Raw genomic sequence first — 9,579 nt, 5'->3', positions numbered from 1 at the left:
GCACCTATGTCTTGGAAGACGGAGGATCAAACCCATGTTGCAACAACTCCACCACCATCACCTTCGAAGGAAGACAACTAAGCACGGGTATGGGCAATCCCCTTGGCTTGTGCCAATCTTGGGGGAGTTGCCCCGGTATCGTATCACCATCACATCTTTTGCCTTTACCTTTTTCTTAGTTTGATCCTTTTTGGTTTTATCTTTCTCTAGTAGAATAAAGTTCTTAGTGTTCTAGGCTTGAGTTTTGCTTTGTGTCACCCCCAATGTATTCAAGCTCGTGAGTCATATAATAAAGAGTGTTTTAGTTAAGGGTCTTGCCTCATGCCATGATCTAAAGAAAAGAATAATAAGAGAACAAAAGCATGAAAGATCATGTAATGATCTTACGGGAAGTGATGGCTTCACATATAAAAAGAATGTTGATTGAAACTTGTTGTGGGTGGACAAACGTAGACCTTGGCCATTGTTGCAATTAATAGGAAGTAATAAAGAAGGAGAGGTTCACATATAAATATATCATCATGGGCACCATCTATGATTGTGAACACTCATTAAACTATTACATGCTTAGAAGTAGATGTTGGACAAGGAAGACAACATAATGAATTATGTTTTCTTGGTTCCAAACAATGTTATATGACTAGAGATCCCTTAGCATATGACGACTGCTTCCACCTCATATCAGCCAAAACTTCCGCACTAAGTAGAGATATTACTTGTGCATCCATAAACCTTCAACCCTGTTTTACCATGAGAGTCCACCATACCTACCTATGGATTGAATAAGATCCCTCAAGTAAGTTGTCATCGGTGCAAGCAATGAAAATTGCTCCCTAAATATGTATGATCTATTAGTATGTGGAAAATAAGATTTGTACGAACTTGTGATGAGGAAGACATAAAAGCGACAAACTGCATAATAAAGTTCTTTATCACCGGAGGAAATATAAAGTGACGTTCCTTCACACTAAGAGGTCACAATCCAAACCTCAAAAGCGCATGAAAACCTATGCTTCCCTCTGCGGAGGTCCTATCTTGTACCTTTACTTTTTGTCCTTAAAATAGTCATGGTGATCGACACCAATTCCTTATTTTGCCATTATCTTGCCTAACGTCATGTGCTAGGGATAGATCTATATTCATATGTCAACTTGGAAGTAAGTACCCATGAATTATTATTGTTGACATTACCCTTGAGGTAAGTAGTTGGGAGGCAAAACTATAAGCCCCTATCTTTCTCTATGTCCAACTGAAACTTTGATCTCATGAGTACCACGTGAGTTTTAGCAATTGTAGGAGACGAAAGGATGATTTAGTATGTGGATTTGCTTTACAAGCTCTTATTTGTCTCTTTCTGATGTTATGATAAATTGCAATTGCTTCAATGACTGAAGTCTATTGGTTGTTAATTCTCAATAAGTTTCTTGATCCATACTTTACTTTGTGAAGGAATTGTCACTTTAGCATAAGAGATTATATGACGTTATTGATGTTCTTATTATGATCATGATGCTTGCATGTCTGTATTGTGTTTTATCGACACTTCTATCTCTAAACATGTGGGCATATTTATTGATCTCGGCTTTCTCTTGAGGACAAGCGAGGTCTAAGCTTGGTGGAGTTGATACGTCCATTTTGCATCATGCTTTTATGTTGATATTTATCGCTTTATGGGCTGTTATTACACTTCACGGTACAATACTTATGCCTTTTCTCTCTTATTTTATAAGGTTTACATGAAGAGGGAGAATGCCGGCAGCTGGAATTCTGGTCTGAAAAAGGAGCAAGTTTGAGATCCCTATTCTGCGCAACTCCAAAAGCCGTAAAAATCAACGAGGAATTATTTTGAATTTTATAAAAAATACTGGGCGGAAGAAGTACCACAAGGGAGCCACCAGGAGGCCACAAGCCTGCGAGGCACGGCCTACCCCCCTAGCCGCGCCTAGGTGGCTTGTGGGCCCCCTATTGCCCCTGTGTCTCCCATCTTTTGCTATAAGGAGGGTTTCGTTCCAGAAAAAATCAGGAGGAGGCTTTCGGGCGGAATCGCCGCCGCCATGAGGCGGAACTTGAGCAGAACCAATCTAGAGCTCTGGCAGGGCCGTCCCGCCGGGGAAACTTCCCTCTCGGAGGGGGAAATCATCGCCATCGTCATCACCAACACTCCTCTCATCGGAGAGGACTCATCACCATCAACATCTTCATCAGCACCATCTCATCTCCAAACTCTAGTTCATCTCTTGTAACCAATCTCCGTCTCGCGACTCCGATTTGTACTTGTAAGGTTGCTAGTAGTGTTAATTACTCTTTGTAGTTGATGCTAGTTGGATTACTCGATGGAAGATCATATGTTCGGATCTCTAATGCTATTCAATACCTCTCTGGTCATGAACATAATTATGCTTTGTGAGTAGTCACTTTTGTTCCTGAGGACATGGGATAAAAGTCTTGTTATAAGTAGTCATGTGAATTTGGTATTCGTTCGATATTTTGATGCGTTGTATGTTGTCTTTCCTCTAGTGGTGTTATGTGAACATTGACTACATAACACTTCACCATTATTTGGGCCTAGAGGAAGGCATTGGGAAGTAATAAGTAGATAATGGGTTGCTAGAGTTACAGAAGCTTAAACCCTAGTTTATGTGTTGCTTCATAAGGGGCTGATTTGGATCCACTAGTTTAATGTTATGGTTAGACTTTGTCTTAATTCTTCTTTCGTAGTTGCAGATGCTTGCGAGAGGGTTTAATCATAAGTGGGATGTTTGTCCAAGTAAGGGTAGCACCCAAGCACCGGTCCACCCACATATCAAACTATCAAAGTAGCGAATGTGAATCATATGAACATGATGAAAACTGGCTTGACAGAAATTCCCATGTGTCCTCGGGAGTGCTTCACCTCCTATAAGAGTTTTTCCAGGCTTGTCCCTTGCTACAAAAGGGATTGGGCCACTTTGCTGCACCTTGGTTACTATTGTTACTTGCTACTTGCTACGAATCATCTTATCACACAACTATGTGTTACCGATAATTTCAGTGCTTGCAGAGAATACCTTGCTGAAAACCACTTGTTAGTTCCTTCTGCTCCTCGTTGGGTTCGACACTCTTACTTATCGAAAGGACTGCGATAGATCCCCTACACTTGTGGGTCATCAAGACTCTTTTCTGTGCTCTAACGAGCGTATCTCCGCAACCGTAGCTCCGATTGAGGTAAAACCAGCGCCCATGTCTTCGTCTCGTCGAGCCCGTTTAGATAGTACCATTTTCATATTATTTTTGCATAGTGGGAATGAGTGTTTTGCCCTTGCCCTTTGTTTGTGTTGGAAATATGCCCTAGATGCAATAATAAAATGGTTATTATCATCTTTCCTTGTTCATGATAATTGTCTATTCTTCATGCTATAATTGTATTAATAGGAAACAGTAATACATGTGTGAATAAATAGATCACAATGTGTCCCTAGCAAGCCTCTACTCCCTCCTTTCTGATTTATAAGGCTCAAATCTGAAATCTCACGAACCATGGTGAACTGTGAGTGGATGGCATTAGTTTTAACTAGCCAATGAAATATTTCTCACATATTTAATTTTCAAGGCAATAAATGTAGCATCCTCCTTTTCATTGGATTTGCATGGTGGATGTAGAAAACGATGCATGCATAGCCACTCATCTCCTTTCTCTAAACTCTATGAATTAAATATGGCGTGGGACTCAAAGCACTTTAACACAATTAGACTCAAAATGAGCCTAATATAATGGAAATTTGAAAATTTTGAGATGAGCCCTGTAAACCGGAAAGGAGGGAGTAGTTGGCTAGCTCGTCGTTTAATAGATGATCATGGTTTCCTGATCATGGACATTAGATGTCATTGATAACGGGATCACATCATTGGGAGAATGATGTGATGGACAAGACCCAATCCTAAGCATAGCTCTAGATCGTATTGTTCGTATGCTAAAGCTTTTCTAATGTCAAGTGTCTTTATCTTCGACCGTGAGATTGTGCAACTCCCGGATACCGTAGGAGTGCTTTGGGTGTATCAAACGTCACAACATAACTGGGTGACTATAAAGGTGCACTACGGGTACCTCTGAAAGTGTGTGTTTTGTTGGTACGAATCGAGATCGGGATTTGTCAGTCCGTATGACAGAGAGCTATCTCTGGGCGCACTCGGTAGAACATCATCATGAGATCAATGTGACTAAGGAGTTAGTCACAGGATGACGTGCTAGGGAACAAGTAAAGAGACTTACCGATAACAAGATTGAACAAGGTATAGGTATACCGACGATCGAATCTCGGGCAAGTTCTATACCGATGGACAAAGGGAATTGTATAAGGGATTGATTGAATCCTTGACATTGTGGTTCATCCGATGAGATCATCGTGGAACGTGTGGGAGCCACCATGGGTATCCATATCCCGCTGATGGTTATTGGTCGGAGAATGTCTCGGTCATGTCTACATACTTCCCGAACCCGTAGGGTCTACACACTTAAGGTTCGATGACGCTAGGGTTATAGGGAAATGTTATACGAGGTTACCAAAAGTTGTTCGGAGTCCCGGATGTTATCCTGGATGTCACGAGGAGCTCCGGAATGGTCCGGAGGTAAAGAATGATATATAGGATGGACAGTTTTGGAGACCGGAAATGTTTCGGGCGTCACCGGTAGCGTACCGGGACCACCGGGACCACCGGAAATGGTCCCGGGGGTCCACCGGGAGGGACCACCAGCGCGGCCTGCCGGAGGCAGCGCGGTGAACGGCGGGGCGGCAACCACGAGCACGGCGGGGTCGGGACTAGGGGGCAACGACGCAGGGGAGGAAGATGCTGAGGGGATCGGGATCGGGAGAACACGGAGAGGAGGGGGACGAGAGGAGGATGACGACGCTGCGTCGCTAGGGCTGGGGCCAACTGGGTCTGCTGGGCCTTGGCCGGCTTGGCCCAGGCTGGCATGACCCTCTCTCCCTATTTGCTCTCTTTAAAAAAACAGAAAACATAAACAAAAAAAGGTTTAATAAAAATAAAAATAAATGCTTTTGGCTTCTTGAAAATAAAATATACCCCAACTATAAAAAAATAGCTTGGGCATTTTTAAACAAATAAAAATAAAACCCTTTTGAAGAATAAAATAAAACCTCTTTTATTTAAAGAATAAAATAAAATCTCTTTAAAAAAGAAATGAAAATGAGACTGTTTTAAAATAAAACAAGAGGAGAAATAAAAGAAAAACCCAAGGGGTTGCCCCCACCTTTTAACAAAAGGAGTTTTAAAAGAAGACGATTTTTTAAAAGGGGTTAAAACGGAAACTTTTATGCAACCCCAAAACAAATACAAGAGAAGAGAGGAGGGGAGTTACTATCGCACTAAGACTCGGAGAGCACTCGAAGCACACACACTCAAAACACCACACGCGACAGACGATGCAAGATGCCATGCATGATGCGATGATGCAAACTAAATGATGATGCAACAAACGAAATAATCACACGGCGGAAACGGAAATAAAGGGGAATCTTCTCGGGCGTCGGCATCGACCTGTCACAGAAACCCTTGATAAAGAGACGAGGCTCTGATACCAACTGAAAGGATCGATATGGTTGACTAGAGAGGGGGTGAATAGGCAACTAACAAATTTTAAACTTTTCTTTAAACAAATTAGATTTATCAACAAATAGGTTGTCTAGGTATGCAACTAAGTGAGCAACCTATATGATGCTAACAACAACAATAATAAGCAAGTAGTAAACACAAGTAAAGGTAAGGAATAACCACAAGTGGAACCGATGAAGACGAGGATGTGATTCCGAGGTTCCTTCCCTTTGAAGGGAAGTACGTCTCTGTTGGAGCAGTGTGGAGGCATAATGCTCCTCAAGATGCCACTAAGGCCACCGTATTCTCCTCATGCCCTCACACAATGCGAGGTGCCATGATGTTGGGGAACGTCGCATGGGAAACAAAAAAAATTCTACGCGCACGAAGACCTATCATGGTGATGTCCATCTACGAGAGGGGATGAGTGATCTACGTACCCTTGTAGATCGTACAGCAGAAGCGTTAGTGAACGCGGTTGATGTAGTGGAACGTCCTCACGTCCCTCGATCCGCCCCGCGAACAATCCCGCGATCAGTCCCATGATCTAGTGCCGAACGGACGGCACCTCCGCATTCAGCACACGTACAGCTCGACGATGATCTCGGCCTTCTTGATCCAGCAAGAGAGACAGAGAGGTAGAAGAGTTCTCCGGCAGCGTGACGGCGCTCCGGATGTTGGTGATGACCTTGTCTCAGCAAGGCTCCGCCCGAGCTCCGTAGAAACGCGATCTAGAGGGAAAACCGTGGAGGTATGTGGTCGGGCTGCCGTGGAAAAGTCGTCTCAAATCAGCCCCAATACCTCTGTATATATAGGTGGGAGGGAGGGGACCTTGCCTTGGGGCTCAAGGAGCCCCAAGGGGGTCGGCCGAGTCCAAGGGGGGAAGGCTCCCCCCAAACCGAGTTGGACTTGGTTTGGTGGGTGGGAGTCCTTCCCTTCCTTCCCACCTCCCTTTTTTTTCTTTCTCTTTGATTTTCCTTTGTATGGCGCATAGGGCCCTTTTGGGCTGTCCCACCAGCCCACTAAGGGCTGGTGCACCACCCTTATGGCCTATGGGCTTCCCCGGGGTGGGTTGCCCCCCCGGTGAACTCCCGGAACCCATTCGTCATTCCCGGTACATTCCCGGTAACTCCGAAAACCTTCCCGTAATCAAATGAGGTCATCCTATATATCAATCTTCGTTTCCGGACCATTCCGGAAACCCTCGTGACGTCCGTGATCTCATCCGGGACTCCGAACAACATTCGGTAACCAACCATATAACTCAAATACGCATAAAACAACGTCGAACCTTAAGTGTGCAGACCCTGCGGGTTCGAGAACTATGTAGACATGAACCGAGAGACTCCTCGGTCAATATCCAAAAGCGGGACCTGGATGCCCATATTGGATCCTACATATTCTACGAAGATCTTATCGTTTGAACCTCAGTGCCAAGGATTCATATAATCCCGTATATCATTCCCTTTGTCCTTCGGTATGTTACTTGCCCGAGATTCGATCGTCAGTATCCGCATACCTATTTCAATCTCGTTTACCGGCAAGTCTCTTTACTCGTTCCGTAATACAAGATCCCGCAACTTACACTAAGTCACATTGCTTGCAAGGCTTGTGTGTGATGTTGTATTACCGAGTGGGCCCCGAGATACCTCTCCGTCACACGGAGTGACAAATCCCAGTCTTGATCCATACTAACTCAACTAACACCTTCGGAGATACCTGTAGAGCATCTTTATAGTCACCCAGTTACGTTGCGACGTTTGATACACACAAAGTATTCCTCCGGTGTTAGTGAGTTATATGATCTCATGGTCATAGGAATAAATACTTGACACGCAGAAAACAGTAGCAATAAAATGACACGATCAACATGCTACGTCTATTAGTTTGGGTCTAGTCCATCACGTGATTCTCCTAATGACGTGATCCAGTAATCAAGCAACAACACCTTGTTCACTGACTATCTTTGATCAACTGGCTAGCCAACTAGAGGCTTGCTAGGGACGGTGTTTTGTCTATGTATCCACACATGTAAATGAGTCTTCATTCAATACAATTATAGCATGGATAATGAACGATCATCTTGATACAGGAATTATAATAATAACTATATTTATTATTGCCTCTAGGGCATAATTCCAACACATGATTCCACTAAGTGGTACCCTCGAAGGCGGCGACCAAACCTTTACAAAAAGGTTGGGGCAATCTCCACAACTGAATTGAAGGCTCCCAACAAGACCATGAAGCTTCACCGTAATGGAATGTGTCTTAGAGGTGACCTCTTCCGTCTAGGATGCTCAAACACCCAAGAGTAATAAGATGCGCGAGGGATTAATGCGGGGAACACATTTTCTCTTGGTGGAAGTGTGGGGAAGGGCCTTCTCCTCCAAACCCTAGAGAATCAACAAGAGTTGATGGCTAGGGAAGGAGATCGGGCAAGTTTGAGATTTTGGAGCAACAATAGAGCTGTAGAGGAAAAGGTAAGGTCTCATCGGGGAAGAGGACCCCTATTTATAGTGGGGGAATCTGGCAGTTACCAGCCCCTTACTGGCCCAACTAAGTGGTAGTACTGTGCACCAGGGCGGTACTACCGCTAGGGCGGTACCATTGCTCCCCTGGGCGGTGCTTCCGCTCAGCGAGGACGAGGGGAGGAAAGAAGCGAGAGAGAAAAAGAATAAGCGGAAGTGAGCGCGACAGTAGGGGCGGGAGTACCGCTGGAGCGGTACTACTGCTCCCCCTGGGCGGTACTTCCGCTCGACGAAATAAAAAGCCCCCCCCCAACACCAGAGAAGAAAAACAAGCGGAAGAGGGCCCGACACTGGTGGGCGGCAGTACGCTGGACTGGTACTAGCGCTCAACAGGGCGGTACTACCGCTTGTGAATCTTCATGGGCACTTAAATCAGGGCAACTCCTTTGCTCCGCAAAAGGGATGGGGAAGAAGAATGAGAGATAGAGTTCCACCTAACGTTTTCAAACGTGATCCCCTCTTGATAGTACGAGATTATCTATGAACTGAGTCCACCAACCCTAAATCAATAGCTAAGCACCGTCTTCACTTTTACTTACTGAGGGGAATATAACCGTCTCGTGCCACCTGATAATTCTCTGAAAGCATATCACACACGATTAGTCCGCAAAGGCTATCGTCAATAACCACCAAAATTACCTAGGAGAAATTGTGCTCTTGCAAGGGGTAAACATGTCATTTTGTTCGTTTTTGGAGCTTGTCGGGAAAATCTTAAACGACTTATACTACCGAATGGAGCGAGTAATACATTATCTACAAGCTAATAAATACAACCACCTATGACATTATCTCCACGTTACTCCATACTATAAAGGTAGCAACATAGACTAGTGTCTACTTTAAGTTATTCCCCATTATGACTAACCTGAGACTACCCATAGTGGGGAGTAACTTCGACTAGTAACATATGTTACTACCTCTATGTTACTACCTCTATAATGGAGAGTAACATATGTGTGGTGTCATGCAACACTTCATTTATTAGGTTGTAGACTCATCTTATCTTGATATATGTGATGTTACTCATAGAATGAATAACTCGCTATGTTACCACATCATCTATTTTGCCTAAATATGTGTGATGTTACCACCTATGTTACTCCCACTGTGGGGGTAGTCTGATAGAATGGAATGAGCTCATGGCAACTTATCTCTCTCATTGTGCGAACTCGGTTGGTTCGGCCAACTCCAAAACGGCTAGGCCAACTTTGACATAACGACCCATTTCGTTTACCCTTTTTACTTTTTATTTGGCTCCGCGTGGACAAAGACGCGACACAAAGCGCCGAAGCAAAATGGATGGTGTCTATTTTTTTGTCCACCATGATCCATAACCTTAAACGGGACAAGGAATAAATTGTACCACAGATTCAATCAACACCTCATTTCCAACAGCCACTGTTGAAAAAGGCAGTGACTAGGAGACACTTAGGCACGCCTAGGTGCTAGGCAATTGCCA

Source organism: Hordeum vulgare, chromosome 5H (genome assembly GCF_904849725.1).
Source record: "Hordeum vulgare subsp. vulgare chromosome 5H, MorexV3_pseudomolecules_assembly, whole genome shotgun sequence".
Classification (NCBI taxonomy): domain Eukaryota; kingdom Viridiplantae; phylum Streptophyta; class Magnoliopsida; order Poales; family Poaceae; genus Hordeum; species Hordeum vulgare.
Note: the sequence above shows the minus strand (reverse complement) of the source record.